A 16276-nucleotide genomic window follows, 5' to 3' on the forward strand; every position below is an offset into this window, starting at 1 on the left:
GCCACAAACATTCCCTTTCGAAAACAGCTGACATTAATGCTTCGTCATCCGTAGTTGAGAAGTAACAAATGAAGTTACGTTTGTCAGGTAGCATAATCTTTGAAGGCAATTGGTGACACTGCAGAAAGCGACAACAACGGCTGTTCGTCTAGCGACACGGCAGACGGCTAGCTTAGTCAGCAACTGCTCAGTCTGGTCGGTCTCACAACTTCACAGAGACTTGTTTATGAACGTAAGTCGCTCGAGGTACCTAGGCCCAAAAGCCAGGCGGATCCGATGCTGCCGTGGCCTTACGGTAAAGACTGTGATGACGCAGAACGAAATGGATGGAGAAGAAACTAATCTTAGACATACTACCACTATCTGTTTGAAACAATTTTCCGCATTTAATTTATTTTTATAGATTTTTTTCTCTTGTATCCGTTTTCTGTAACAAGCACATTTTCAGCTTTGTAACTAACCGCCTCATACACACATATCGTTTCTTATAACTTTTGCTGCTTATCTCAAACTTTCTTATAGACTGAAGAGGCAAATAAACTGGTACACCTGCCTAATATCGTGTAGGGCACTCACGAGCACGCAGAAGTGCCGCATCACAACGTGGCATAAAATTGACACCAGGGATACTGCATTGCAGTCCATAAATCCGTAAGAGTACGAGCGCGTGGAGCTCTCTTCTGAACAGCAAGTTGCAAGTCATCCCAGATATGCTCAATAATGTTCATATCTAGGGAGTTTGGTGGCCAGCGGAAGTGTGTAACCTCATAAGAGTGTTCCTGGAGCAATTCTGTAGCAATTCTTGACGTGTGGGGTGTCGTATTGTTCTCCTGGAATTGCCCAATTCCGTCGGAATGCACAATGGACATGAATGTGTGCAGGTGATCAGACAGGATGCTTACGTACTTGCCACCTGTCAGTGTCGTATCTAGACGTGTCAGTGGTCCCACACCAATCCAGCTGCACACCATTACAAAACCTCCACCAACTTGAACAGTCCACTCTGGCATGCAGCGTCCACGGATTCACTGAGGTTGATCCAGACCCGTACACCTCAATCCGCTCGATACAGTTTGCAACGAGACTTGTCCCACCAAGCAACATGTTTCCAGTAAACAACAGTCCAATGTCGGTATAGACGGCTCCAGGCGAGATGTAACGCTTTGTGTCGTGCAGTCATCAAGAATACACGAGTGGGTCCTCGGCTCCGAAACCCCATATCGATTTTGTTTCGTTGAATGGTTCGCACGCTAACACTTGTTGATGGCCCAGCATAGAAATCTGCAGCAGTTTACGGAAGAATTGCACTTCTGTCACGTTCAACGATTCTCTTCAGTTGTCGCTGGTCCCGTTCTTGCTGTATCTTTCTTCGCTGCAGTGATGTCGGAGATTTGATGTTTTGCCGGATTCCTCATATTCACTGTACATTCGTGAAATAGCTGAACGTGAAAATCTCCAGTTCATCGCTACTTCGGAGGTGCTATGTCCCATAGCTTGTGCGCCGAGTTTAACACCACCTTCAATCTCACTTATATTTTGATAATCTGTCATTGTAGCAGCAGTAACCGATGTAACAAGTGCGCCAGATACTTCTTGTCTTATGTGGACGCTGTGTCACTGTGGTGCCAACTGGTGCTGAAATTGCTGCTGCTGCAGATGTAGTACGGTGTTGGTGTGTCAGAAGAATACACGCTACAGGGCGTCTGACTGGGAACTGTCCTTGAAGTAAACCATCTGTTCGTTGTCACCGTCGTGTCAACTGCTGTTCGAACACATGGTGTAGACGCAGTTCAAATCAAATGGCTCTTTGCACTATGGGACTTAACTTCTGAGGTCATCAGTCCCCTAGAACTTAGAACTACTTAAACCTAACTAACCTAAGGACATCACACACATTCATGCCCGAGGCAGGATTCGAACCTGCGACCGTAACGGTCGCGCAGTTCCAGACTGTAGCGCCTAGAACCGCCCAGCCACTCCAGCCGGCGTAGGTGCAGTATGAGGCGCCACACCATACTCCGTAAAACAACGGACATCTCTCACGGTAGTACCACATGGTCGTCCGTAGCCTGATTTTCTTGCGACCGTATCTTCCCGTAACCACCGCTGCCATCAACCATCTACAGATATTCCTGTCTAGTCTTTCTGCAGTGTCGTTGAAGGAATATTGCACTTTTTGTAGCCATTTTATATGACCTCTTTCAAACTTAGCGAGCTGTGTCATATTAAAGTCATTCTTGACTAACTTCACCTCATTACCTCCAAACTAAAAGGTATCTTATGCTCACGACCGTTTCAGCGCGTATTTAAATCAAACCTGGGAACCCGATCTGCATCCTCAAAGTGGCCCTACTGGCGCCACTCTAATGCGACTGGCGCGAAATACACTATCTGATCAAAAGTATCCGGACACCTTGCTGAAAATAACTTACAAGTTCGTAGCGCGCTCCATCGGTTAAGCTGGAATTCAATATGGTGTTGGCCCACCCTTAGCTTTGATGACAACTTCCGCTCTCGCATGCATACGTTGAATCAGGTGCTGGACGGTTCCTTGGCGAGTGGCAGCCCATTCTTCGCGGAGTGCTGCACTGAGAAGAGGTATCGATGTCTGTCGGTGAGGCCCGGCACGAAGTCGGAGTTCCAAAACATCCCAAACGTGTTCTGTAGGATTCAGATCAGGCCTCTGTGCAGACCAGTCAATTACAGGCACATTATTGTCGAGTAACCACTCTGCCACAGGCCGTGCATTATGAACAGGTGCTCGGTCGCGCTGTAAGATGCAGTCGCCATCCCCGAAATGCTCTTCAACAGTAGGAAGCAATAAGGTGCTTAAAACATCAATGTAGGCCTATGTAGGCCTGTGCTGGGATAGTGCCACGCAAAACAACAAAGGGTGCAACCCCCTCCATGTAAAACACGACCATACCATAACACCACCGCTTCCGAATTTTACTGTTGCCACGTCCCACGCTGGCAGATGACGTTCACTGGGCATTCGCCATACCCACATCCTGTCATCGGATCGCCACATTGTTTACTGTGATTCATCACTCCACAAATCGTTTTTCCACTGTTCAATCGTCCAAAGTTCACGCTCCTTACCATAAGCGAAGCGTTGTTTGGCACTTACCGGGATGATGTGTAGCTTTTGAGCAGCCGCTCGAACATGAAATCCAAGTTTTTTCACCCCCCCCCCCTTCCTCCGCGTAACTGACGTAGTACTTGCATTGTGTCCTAATACAGTTTAGAATTCCTCTGTGATCGTCTGGATAGATGTCTGCCTATTACACATTACGACCTTCTTCAACTATCGGCAGTCTCCGTCAGTCAACAGACGAGGTCGGCCTGTACGCTTTTGTCCCTTCACGTTTCCACTGCACTATCACATCGGAGTGGACCTTGGGATGTTTAGGAGTGTGGAAATCTCGCGTACAGACGTATGACACAAGTGACACACACAGCTGAGCACGTCGAAATCCGTGACTTCCGCTGGCGCCCCATTCTGCTCTCTCACGATGTCTAATGACTACTGAGGTCGCTGATATGGAGTAATTAGCAATAGGTGGCAGCAAAATGCGCCTAATATGAAAAACGTATGCTTTTAAGGCTGTTCGGATACTTTTATTTTGATCACATAATGTATGAATAATCGTCATATTCACATGTAGAAATACACCTACAAGCTATCAAATGTCGCACAACTCTTTCTTGGTGTTGGGTTTTTTCTTTCAGTCAGTGTAAAAATGTAATTACTCTCAGTAAAATGTTCTTTGTCATGACGCACTAGTCTGTTTACATTCCAAGTTGTAGTAAGTCTTTTCGTAGGCCACTGCTTGACAATTTCTTTAACATCTCAGTCTTGATAATCTTGGTGATAAAGAAACGTTAGCGTACCTAAAGACCGAAAAGCGGACAGCGTTATCGGTACTTTTTAACAATTAACAGACTGCAGTAAACGTGCGTCAGAGAATCGTGTGGCGGTCTACGTATTTTCTGCCGTAGTCTCGTTGCTACTATGGAACTTCCTTGCTTCTGGCTACCATCGACATCTAAATTTTGTAGCTTCTCCCTCCAGCATAGTTCACACAGAAGATTTACATTAAAACAAAACATGGAAATAAATGACCGCATTCTTATATCACTAGCCACTTACCGATGATCTGCAGCTAAAGTTGTGTGACTGATTTCCCCGTGACACCAGCCACGAAAGTTTGGCACGTCTCATCCAAAAAGACAAACAAGCACCGTCAGAACAGGGCTTGAAGGCCTAAAGGTACTAAACGGCTCCGGCCGCGGTGGCCGAGTGGTTCTAGGCGCTTCAGTCAGGAATGGCACTACTGCTACGGTCGCAGGTTCGAATCCTGCCTCGGGCATGGATGTGTGTGATGTCCTTATGGTAGTTAGGTTTAAGTAGTTCTAAGTTCTAGGGGTCTGATGATCTCAGATGTTAAATCCCATAGTGCACAGAGCCATTGGAAACATCTTTTACTAACCGGCCGTCGTGTCATCCTCAACTCTTAGACGTCACCGTTTGCGGGTAGGGACGGGCCAGCATGCCCTTCTCATAGCCGTTGTCGGTTTTAGTGACCGGTGCCGCTACTTATCAACCAAGTAGATCCTCAATTGGCCTCACAAGGGCTGAGTGGACCCCGTTTGCCAACAGCATTCGGTAGACCCGGACGGTCATCCATCCAAGTGCTAGCCAAGCCCGACAGCGCTTAACTTCGGTGACATGACGGGAACCAGTGTGTCAAGGCTGTTGGCACGTCACACAGTCCACAATGGTAATTATTTTTGGCTACTCTCTGGTGCACTTCACAGGTGGCAGTACATTCTTAGAGACTCGTTGCTTCTCAAGCTACGGGATGCAAACTAGTACAAGTGTTGGTAAATGAAAGACTTGTCACGCACTGTCGGATAATTCTCTGACATTCTCGCAGGGCAAGTGTAGCTGTCCCATGCGTAGACACAAATGTGATGGCAACGATTAACACGTTATTTTGCTGGTGAAGGTGTACCGCGTTTTTTACAGTGGACATATCTGGTGAGCAGGCCCGTGAGGTTTTGTAAATAGTAGTGGGCCGAGCGCGTTTATACGTCGGTACCTGTCCTTGCAGAACTTTTCCGCTAGTGTTGCTTGGCGGCTCTGGAGCTGGTGCCTTTGCAGCACCGCGCGTGGGATTTAAGCGCTCAGGAGCAAACTGGAGCTGTCTGCTCGGGGTTGGCTGTCTCGCTCGGAGTCACGTCTTGTAGCTGTGAACCGTGGTCGTCCGCGCATGGTGTCTGTATGGCTAGCGTTCACCCTGCGGATCTTGCTTTCATCTACGAGGGAGTCACTGTTTTGCCATGACCACAGAAGAGACAGTATGCAGAAAGCAAAGTAGAAGGAGGCGTCTTTGATTTGTATGAAGTCAAGCTTTGCGCCCGACGCCATACTGAACCGAATAAACGCAAAACGACAGGGGCTTATTAATAAAGCTAGAAGTAATCTAACATACTAAATGAAAACTTTTACGAAAGGAAACAGTAATCAAAGAAGTTTGGATAAATCTTTAGTTACAAACTTGTCACATACGCTTCTAAATTCGTTTTTGTTCGCATGTGCAAGCTGTGAATTGTCACTGCTTTAACTTCAAATGCCAATGTAGCTACATAGTTTTTTAACTATGGAATGTTTCCTTGCAGCAATTTTATTTCAAAATTTTTCTACACTGATGGCCGTTAAAATTGTTACAACATGAAGATGACTGCTACAGACGCGAAATATAACCGACAGGAAGAATATGCTGTGACATGCAAATGATTAGCTTTTCAGAGCATTCACACAAGGTTGGCGCCGGTAACGACACCTACAACGTGCTGACATGAGGAAAGTTTCCAACCGATTTCTCATACATAAACAGCAGTTGACCGGCGTTGCCTGGTGAAAGGTTGTTGGGATGCCTCGTGTAAGGAGGAGAAATGCGTACTATCGCGTTTCCGACTTTGATAAAGGTCGGATTTTAGCCTTTCGCGATTGCGGTTTATCGTATCGCGACATTGCTGCTCGCGTTGGTCGAGATCCAATGACTGTTAGCAGAATCGGTGGGTTCAGGAGGGTAATACGGAACGCCGTGCTGGATCCCAACGGCCTCCTATCACTAGCACTCGAGATGACAGGCATCTTATCGGCATGGCTGTAACGGATCGTGCATCGATGTCTCGAACTCTGAGTCAACAGATGTGGACGTTTGCAAGACAACAACCATCTGCACGAACAGTTAGACGTTTGCAGCAGCATGGACTATCAGCTCGGAAAGCATGGCTGCGGTTACCCTTGACGCTGCATCAGAGACAGGAGCGCCTGCCATGGTGTACTCAACGACGAACCTGGGTGCAGGAATGGCAAAACGTAATTTTTTCGGATGAATCCAGGTTCTGTTTAGACCATCATGATGGTCGCATCCGTGTTTAGCGACATCGCGGTGAACGCACATTGGAAGCTTGTATTCGTCATCGCCATACAGGCGTATCAACCGGCGTGATGGTATGGGGTGCCGTTGTTTACACGTCTCGGTCACCTCTTGTTCGCATTGACGGCACTTTGAACAGAGGAAGTTACATTTCAGATGTGTTACGACCCGTGGCTCTACCCTTCATTCTATCCTTGCGAAACCCTACACTTCAGCAGGATAACGCACGACCGCATGTTGCAGGTCCTGTAGGTCCTTTCTGGATACATAAAATGTTGGACTGCTGTCCTGGCCAGCACATTCTCCCGATTTCTCACCAATTGAAAACGTCTGGTCAATGGTAGCCGAGCAACTGTCTTGTCACAATACGCCAGTCACTACACTTGATGAAGTGTGGTATCGTGTTGAAATTGCATGGGCAGCTGTACCATTTGACGCCATCCAAGCTCTGTGTGACTCAATGCCCAGGCGTATCAAGGCCGTTAATACGGCCGAAGGCGGTTGTTCCGGATACTGATTTCTCAGGATCTATGCACCCAAATTGCGTTAGAATGAAATCGCATGTCAGTTCTAGTATAATATATTTGTCCAATGAATACCCGTTTATCATCTACATTTCTTCTTGGTGTAGCAATTTTAATGGCCAGTAGTGTAACAGCCGACACTCAAACGTCGCCTTACTGAAGGTCCTTCAGTGGGGGTAAAGCTGAATGGCGAGAAGACACGGCTAGATCGGCGCCTACGGATTGAGCAGAGCGGCTCTTATGACAAAAAGAGAGTACCGTGTTGGAGTGTGGGCCGTATCGGATGCACGCGGCCCCGTTTCCCACGAGAACCGGAGCGCGCATGCGCAGCCCTCCTATCTGCGGGCACGCCGCCGCGTCGCCCTCGCTATCTGCGCGGCAGCGCCGCGGGCTCCTGCAGCGACCGACCGCCCGCCACATTAACATTCAATAGATAAATTATGTTTCACTTTGCTGCACGCCGTGTTCATTATACGCCGGGTCGTTAAAGTCTCGTATCGGAGCCTCCCCGGCTACTTGAGCCTCCCTGTCTTACATGCTTCGGCCGATACCGACGTAAGGCAGGTACGATCTGGCCCTAAAAGATAGCTTGCACAGACTTAACAGTGTTTACTGCGGAAGTCCCGCGTCTCTATCTCTCTCGTACTCCACTTATCTCTGTCACCCTCCCAATAATGGGATAAATACCGTCCCGGCGGCACACTCGCGACTGACGATGGGCTATAAAGACACGCCCACAATGAGCCACAAGACTCGCTCGGAGGTAGAATAAAATATTTAAAAAAATAAATCTGGAACGACAAAATTAACGAGAGATATCATCTAACGAAAGAGTGAGCGACTAGAAAGTATAAAAGAGAACATACTGTACGCGATATTTCAATATGTAATGCAACTTTTTTTTCCCTAGCCAATTTTAGTTTGTTGGAATTTATTGGGGGACATGATGGGATATTCCGGCTCATCCCCTAGGGTGTCATGAAGTTCGGATAAGTGCCGGCGCCATACGTAGACTTCAAAATGGCGTTTGTAAGAATGGTTCAAGTAGCTGCGAGCACTGTATGACTTAAGTTCTGAGATCATCAGCCCCCTAGAACTTAGAACTACTTAAACTTAACTAACCTAAGGATATCACAGACATCCATGCCCGAGGCAGGATTCGAGCCTGCGACCGTACCGGTAGCGCGGTTCCAGACTGCAGCGCACACAACCGCTCAGCCACTCCGCGTTTGTAACGTAGGGGCGTTTCAAGTATATACAGCTCAATTACTTTACGTAGATAAACGCCCTTGGTAGAGGCAGTCGACCATTCAGATTTGGCACAACTTTGAAATATAGAAATGTCTTGGTCGCACATTTTTTTTTTAAGCATTTCGCGTTTCAAAACATCACCAGACTAAAGCTGTGGAGAAATGTGTACGACGGTAAATATGTACATAACAACATAAGGACACATCTTAGTAATCTACATAAAAAATTTCGTTTAATATCGTACTTAAAAGTAAATCAAACTTGGTCCATCTACCGGCCTTCGTGTACTTCTAAGATACCTTATTCGCCACAGTTAGTTTGGCACTGTTTTTTTGGCACTGGTTCTCTTCGAGTAGACAACGGCACTTCCAAATATTACTATATGACATGAGGTCTGTATTATATTCATACTATGTGCTCACTATCTTCAGCTTTTTAGTGAACTCTGATTTAAATGTACGTACGACATAAATTCTTATTTCTTATAAGGACTATTAAGATGCACACTTATGATTTGGAAGGTAATGACTATGTGACCAAACTGCTGAAGTCATCGGTCCATAGGCGGGGGGGGGGGGGGGGGGGGGGGGGGGGAAGGAGCCAGGTGAACCGTGACAACGAGTCTCAGACCGCACGGCTACCTCGTGTTGCCATACTTATGATAATATGTACTTATTCGTTGTTCTTAATTTCGTTGTACACTTCATCCACAGCTTCAGTCTGATGATGAACTTCTGTAACACGTAACGCTTAACAAAGAATTCTGCAATCACGACCTTTTTGTATTACGGAGTTGTGCCAAGCACAGGACTGTCATTGGCTTTGTTCTGGAAGAAATGCAGAGCATCGCAGATATTCGAGGCGCTTGCAGATGGTGTATGGGTACCTGGCAGTGAAAAAAAGCACGGTGAGTCGTCGGGGAAGACGAGAAACATCGTCATCATGATTGTAACAAGATTGTGCAAACCCATCAGATCTCTCACGTGCAGACTAGACGCAAACAGCTGGCGGTGCTGCACTGATGGAACGTGCAGACATTCGCATTCGAGGTGATCGACGAATCATAATCAGACACCTCGTTGCTCAGCTGGATGTCTCTGTTGGTAGTGCTGACAACTCTTACACCAGTTGGTCAGTCAAAGGTGTGTGCCAGCTGTGTTCCCCGCCGCCTACGCACCTTCCAACTACCATCTGTGTGACTCAATGAAGGATGACCCCCCGGAAAGCTGTAGGTGGATGATGTGGATAAAAGTAGTGTAAAGGAATGGGATGGGAAATAGATACGTAGGAAATACAGACTTCCAGCTGCATTGGGCGTTTGGGCGATGTAACGGGGAGAGTTGAAAATCTGTGCTCCGCATCTCTAGAACGGTTGTCTTAACCGCCTCTGCCATCCAGATATGCTTTCCACTAGACCATAATTCCCAACTTCTTGCTCGCCGCATTGCAACGAACCCCGCCAGCTAACACCCTGCTGTCACATTTCTTAACGCTACAGGTGTTTGGACGGTAATTATGCATACTCGCTGAAACTTTTTCACCAGACAGCTGTCGCGCCCATAGCATTATTGACGTGAATGGTGTCTGTTCCGTAGAACAAGTCCAAAAGAACAGACATCACTCATATCTATTAACTATAAAATATGGCTAAGTCAGTTGTAGCTAACATATTTAAAATGTTCCCCGTGGAACAAACATGAATTTCATAAAGAATAACCTGTTAAAATACAGAAAATTTGCATTTGAAGTAATCGTAGAGTTAATTTAATATAGCAGATAGTATTATCTCATAACCATTTTACTCTTCCAAATAAAATATGCAAATAAAAGAAGCGACTCACAATGGTATGTTGCCTCGTTAATACACTCACGGATATTTCTTAAAACATATTAAGAATAACTTCTTTACTGTACACCAAACGATAAGTGATCAGATATTATACAGACATGTAGATGACATGATTGTTCTTATAAGCCAAGAAATGACATTGTTGATGAACTTTACAGCAGTTTCAGCAATACACACAGGACTGTAATTTTTACGACTGAAGTCGGAGAGTGTTCTGGGACCGATTTCCTAGAACTTAGAATTGAAAATGACAAAGCAGGACATACTTGCAACATATATTGGGAAGCTAATATCCTACACAACACCGTACATGTTTCATCTTGCCACCACCTCACACTCTAAATATCTTTCTCCAGGCAATGCTTAATTGGCTAGAGTGGACTCTAACGTATGAAGAGAACACAACACGTGTACTAGAACATTGTTCAAATGGCTCTGAGCACTATGGGATGTAACATCTGAGATCATCAGTTCCCTAGAACTTAGAACTACGTAAACCTAGCTAACCTAAGGACATCACACACATCCATGCCCGGGGCTGGATAAGAACCTGCGATCGTAGCGGTCGCGCTGTTCCAGACTGAAGCGCCTAGAACCGTTCGGCCACAACGGCCGGTCATGTGAACTAGATACGCTCCGATAAATACCACGTAATAACGTTCATCCCAACAATGTAGTTGACAAAATCTGCAAAGAAAAAGTGAAAATCTTGATTAATTGGATTAACAGAGAAATATTGTAGGGATCATTCGAGCAAAAGATAATAAAACCGAAGCTGCAGTTTTGCTGTACGTACGGCTCATCTCAGACTAGGTAGCCCAAATTTTTGTATTTCGAAGACCCGATGTTGAAATTGGCTTTAAAATTGAGAACTATATACGAAATAGCGTCAGGCACAAAGCTTCAGTCTTAAGCAGGTCGAGAGTGTATAAAATTCAGTGCTGTGGTTGTGTAACTTGTCATTGGACAAACAGGATGCAAGATAGTTTGCAACGCTCACATAAGTGTGTGTGAAAGCAATCGACTGACTTTCAATTTACATTTTCAGAACTAATAGCATTGTGTTTCAGGTTTTAGTAACTCAGAAGTACTTCTCATACAGGAGAATGGGCAACACATGGTTTTATTAGAAGTCGAAATGTATGTCCGCCGAATGGCGCAACCAAAATAACATTCTCAGTGAACAAATTCAACTTAAAAACAAGCAGTTCATGGGATACTTTATTGCTCTTTATAAGACAGGGAAGTTAATGAAACAAGACCGTACATAAGATATATTTTAATATAGCTAGTTGTTATGGTTTACTGTTATAACATGGAAGTTTCTTGCAGGCTGGCACTATAGAGATTTCTTTCCAGCGTCCTCTGTAGCTTTCTACGGAATAGACTAAAATGCCATTCTGACTGTTTTATAAAGTTGCGCTTTCTTTCTGTGGTACGTGTGAACAGAGTTAATTTTGTTCTATGCGTTATAAAACAATACACTTCTATTATAAAGACAAACTTTCGGATCCAATATTTGTTATGTTCACTCACGCTTCGTGTAAGGACATATTATTGCTATGACCGGACGTTTAATTCTAGTCATTTTAATCTATATATTTTTATGATATATTACCTTTCACATGAATTGTCAGACATATTCACTCCTCACAAAACGTATGTCACCGCAGAACATCATACGCTGGACTCTGAAAAGAAACTGTTACAATCTATAGCCAGTATCCTCTTTCAATTGCACATATTTCAGCCATTGCTGTTGGTACACTTGACGTCAGAAGCCCCATTTGCAAATTTTAGACATATTGACGTTCGTCATACCGACAAACCTGTGTTGTTACATGACGTGGAGAACATAGGACAGCAGTAGAGGATATGCTTCTTTGGCGCCAAGGAAACTGGTATAAGTATGCATATTCAAATACGGAGATATGTAAACAAGCAGAATGCGGCGCTGCGGTCGGCAACGCCTATATAAGTCAGCGATTGTCTGGCGTAGTTGTTACATCGGTTACTGCTGCTATAATGCTAGGTTATCAAAATTTAAGTGCATTTGAACGTGGTGTTATAGTCGGTGCACGAGCGGGTCACAGCGTCCCCGAGGTAGCGATGAATTGGAGATATTCCAGTACGACCATTTCACGAGTGCACTGTGAATATCAAGAATCCGGTAAAACATCAGATCTCCGACATAGCTGCGCCTGGAGAAAGATCCGCAAGAACGGGACCAACATCGACTGAAGAGAATCGTTCAACGTGACAGAAATGCAACTCTTCCGCAAAGTACTACAGATTTCAATGCTGGACCATCGACAACTGTCAGCGTGCGATCCATTCAACGAAACATCATCAATATGGGCTTTTGGAGCCGAAGGCCCACTTGGGTACCCTTGATGATTGCACGACAGAAGGGTTTACGCCTCGCCTGGGCCCGTAAACATCGACATTGCACTGTTGATGACTGGAAACACGTTGCCTGATAAATGAGTCTCATTTTAGTTTCTATCGATCAAATGGACGTATGTAGGTATGGAGAAAACCTCATAAATCCGTGGGCCCTGCATATAAGCAGGGGACTGTTCGAGCTGGTGGAGGCTCTCTAATGGTGTGGAGAGTGTGCTGTCGGAGTGATATGGGACCCCTGATACATCAAGATACGACTCTGACAGGTGACACGTACGTAAGCATCCTGTCTGATCATCTGCATCCATTCGTATCCATTGTGCATTCCGACGGACTTGGGCAATTCTGGCAGGGCAATGCGACGCCCCACACGTCCAAAATTGCTACAGGGTGGCTTCTGAGTTTAAGCACTTGCGCTGATCATCGAACACCACAGGCGTGAACTTTATTGAGCATATCTGGGATACCTTGCAACGTGCTGTTCAGAAGACATCTCCATCTCCTCGTACTGTTACGGATTTATGGACAGCCCTGCGGGATTCGTGATATCAAATCTATCTAGCACTACTCCGACAGTAGTCGAGTCCACGTCACGTTGTGTTACGGCACTTTTGCGTGCTCGCGGGGGCCCTACACGATATTAGGCAGGCGAACCAGTCTGTGTGTGTGTGTGTGTGTGTGTGTGTGTTTGTATGTGCGTGTTTGTACCAGATCGACTGTAAACAGAGCAGATTTTTACATTAGTCTACTGATATGCACGTCTGTCTGGTGGGCATGGATGTGAGTACCTCTAATGTACTTCTGCCTCTCAATATCTCTAAGGCACAGAGCCTCGCTTCATTGTGACTACAGTGAAAATTATACTCCAGCTATTTAAACACGAATGCCTGTAAAATGTGGTCCTGTGCCGTGAAACTGAAGATGATACATTGTATTTTTTCGCTCCTAGTACTGTTATTTCCCATAACTAAGTGGAATTTAATAAACATAGGCCAAGATAACACGATGATATTAGTGTACATCATATTCATAACATAAAGTGTTCTGATTGACAGTTGACAAAGTTGAACCACAGGTGGTGAATAGCGCATCTGTATGTGACTAATACGAATTCCAGTGATCGTGAACTGAACCCTGAAACGAACTACTACAACGAGCTTAAATCGGACAACAAGTGCTGCTGCAGTGGGCACTCAGCAGAGTAAGAGAAATTCAGTCTGGAGATTACCATTGCTGGTCTTACAAAATACTCACCATATGCGTGTAGAAAGCTAGATATGCAGTGCTCAGCGCGTCTTGGCGTCACGTCGGACAGCAGACCTCCATCTCCTCTTCTCCTTCAAATCCACCTTTGTGCTCAGATTCCAAAACGAAATCTCCTCCTCGGTGCACAACAGAAGTACATTTGCGCTCCTCCCTGATCACTACGGAAACCCTGTTCCTCACATTATATGCACGTCCACAGAGTGCTCCATATGACGTTTGCCCCAAAAAGGTAAAACCAAAGATTGAAAACTTGGAAGGTACCCCCGTGCCAACTACGCATCGCCTTATGTACTGCGCAAACTGCCTCTGTAACACGGAAACAGAAAACTGTTCCTTCAACCTCAGCACATCTCGAGGCATTGAACAGGCGTCCGCTGTCAAGATTCCTGACATCAAGACCACGTTCCAATCAACACACTTATTTTGCATGCCTGAGAAATTGCACGGTATTGTGCGTCTACATCACTTTAACAAAAAAAAAAAAAAAAAGCCTTAGCTTTCTCGTACAAGCAATGTGCAGCTTCCAGCAATGCCGCGCGACTGCTACGGTCGCAGGTTCGAATCCTGCCTCGGGCATGGATGTGTGTGATGTCCTTAGGTTAGTTAGGTTTAAGTAGTTCTAAGTTCTAGGGGACTGATGACCACAGAAACTAAGTCCCATAGTGCTCAGAGCCATTTTTCCAGCAATGTTTACGTTAAATGTCTTCGCCAAAGATGCTGATTCTGATGATACTGGAAGTTTCAGGAAACGATCCACATTGTATCCGCCGGTAATAAATCCGCTCCTTCCTTCCCATGCAACTCGACGAAAGAAGCTGTAAGAACTGTTCTTTTCTCTGGCTCTAGGGACAATAGGGCATGGCTCTGCTTTGTGCTCTCTGCTCCCTGTGACCAGTGAGCTCCCGTGGTTCAGGCCGCGTATTCCACAGCGGCTTCCGCTGTGCTAAAGCGACTGCCCACGTCCGCTTTGGTTTCTGTGCACTTGAAGCCTGTCATAGTCACCAAACTGGCACCATTATGCCTCACCTGCCACAGCTTTGGCTGTCCGACGTAAACAAGCGCTCATTTGCTCCACATCAAATAACTTCATGCCACTAGCTACTATTAATTCAGTATTGCAATCTCACTTAACCCTCTCTAATGGTCTCATTGACCATAGAGATGTAATTATCAGTTAATTTGAGTTAATGGAGTGATAGAAAGGTGGTTCGAAAGGACCTGTTATTATTCAAGTGCTTCGTTTACATTTTACCAACATTATGGATGCTAGCCGAGTGCCTCAATGAGGTACGATGCAGTGCATCCACATGCAAATCTCCGATCCTTTCAGTTTCTAATGTAAATTTTCTTGTTTGTGAACATAAAATGACATTTTACTTTTTTAAGATATTTCAGCAAGATGTTTTTATTACAATATTTTCGTCATAAATATGTACATGCAACTTTCTGCACATTACTGTTTGGACTAAATATAAAGACTAGCATTTCCCCACAGCTTCACCTGCATATGAATTCGACACATATATTGAACACACCTTGTTCTCATTCTCTGTGTTCACGTCTTCCTTCCTCTGTACACCACATTTTCACAAATGTATCTCCTCCTCCCAATCCTGTCTGTCTTTTCATCTCTTCCTCTCCCTCTCTTTGTCAATTTCCTCTACCCCTATCTTTGACCATATCTTCCTCCCCACTCCCTCTGGCCATATCCTCCTCCCCCACCTCTGTCCATTTCCCTCTCCCATCATTCTGTTCATCGCTATCTCATCTGTCCCCAGTGATTCCATGTGTAACCTCTGCATAACAGTTCAGTACAGCAGTTTGGGAATGTTGCTCCCACAACAAACCTGTCATGCATAGCAGGCTACTCATAAGGGGATTAAAAATCATTTATTTGCCCCTGACATCCAGGCTGCCATACTAATCAAGTCGACAAAGCAGGCTGATGCTACTTCAGCGTAACACACGACATAACACACTTGTCATACAGGGCACCCTAGATGCTGGTGTCAGCCTGTAGGCTGCACTGCAGAGCGCATCGATTTGGCAGGCTGATACTGTTCCCACACAATATGTCTTTTGGAGCTTTTTTTGTCGTCTGTCTTCTGACTGGTTTGATGCAGCCCACCATGAATTCCTCTCCCGTGATAACCTCTTCATCTTAGTGTAGCACTTGCAAACTATGTCCTCAATTATTTGCTGAATGTGTTCCAATCTCTGTCTTCGTCTACCATTTTTGCCTTCTACAGTTTTCACTGGTACCATGGAAGCCATTCCCTTATGTATTAACAGATGTCCCTTCTCCTTGTCAGTGTTTTCCACATGTTCCTTTCCTCTCTGATTCTGCTCAGAACCTCCTCATTCCTTACCTTATCAGTCCACCTAATTTCCAACATTAGTCTGTAGCACCACGTCTCAAATGCTTCAATTCACTTCTGTTATGGTATTGGAGCTATCAGTTTATAAACATCATGATGCCGATACCCATGAGGCGTACTGTTTATGTGACAAATTTGGGTGATATAAACAGA

Source organism: Schistocerca gregaria, chromosome 4 (assembly GCF_023897955.1).
Source record: "Schistocerca gregaria isolate iqSchGreg1 chromosome 4, iqSchGreg1.2, whole genome shotgun sequence".
Taxonomy (NCBI): domain Eukaryota; kingdom Metazoa; phylum Arthropoda; class Insecta; order Orthoptera; family Acrididae; genus Schistocerca; species Schistocerca gregaria.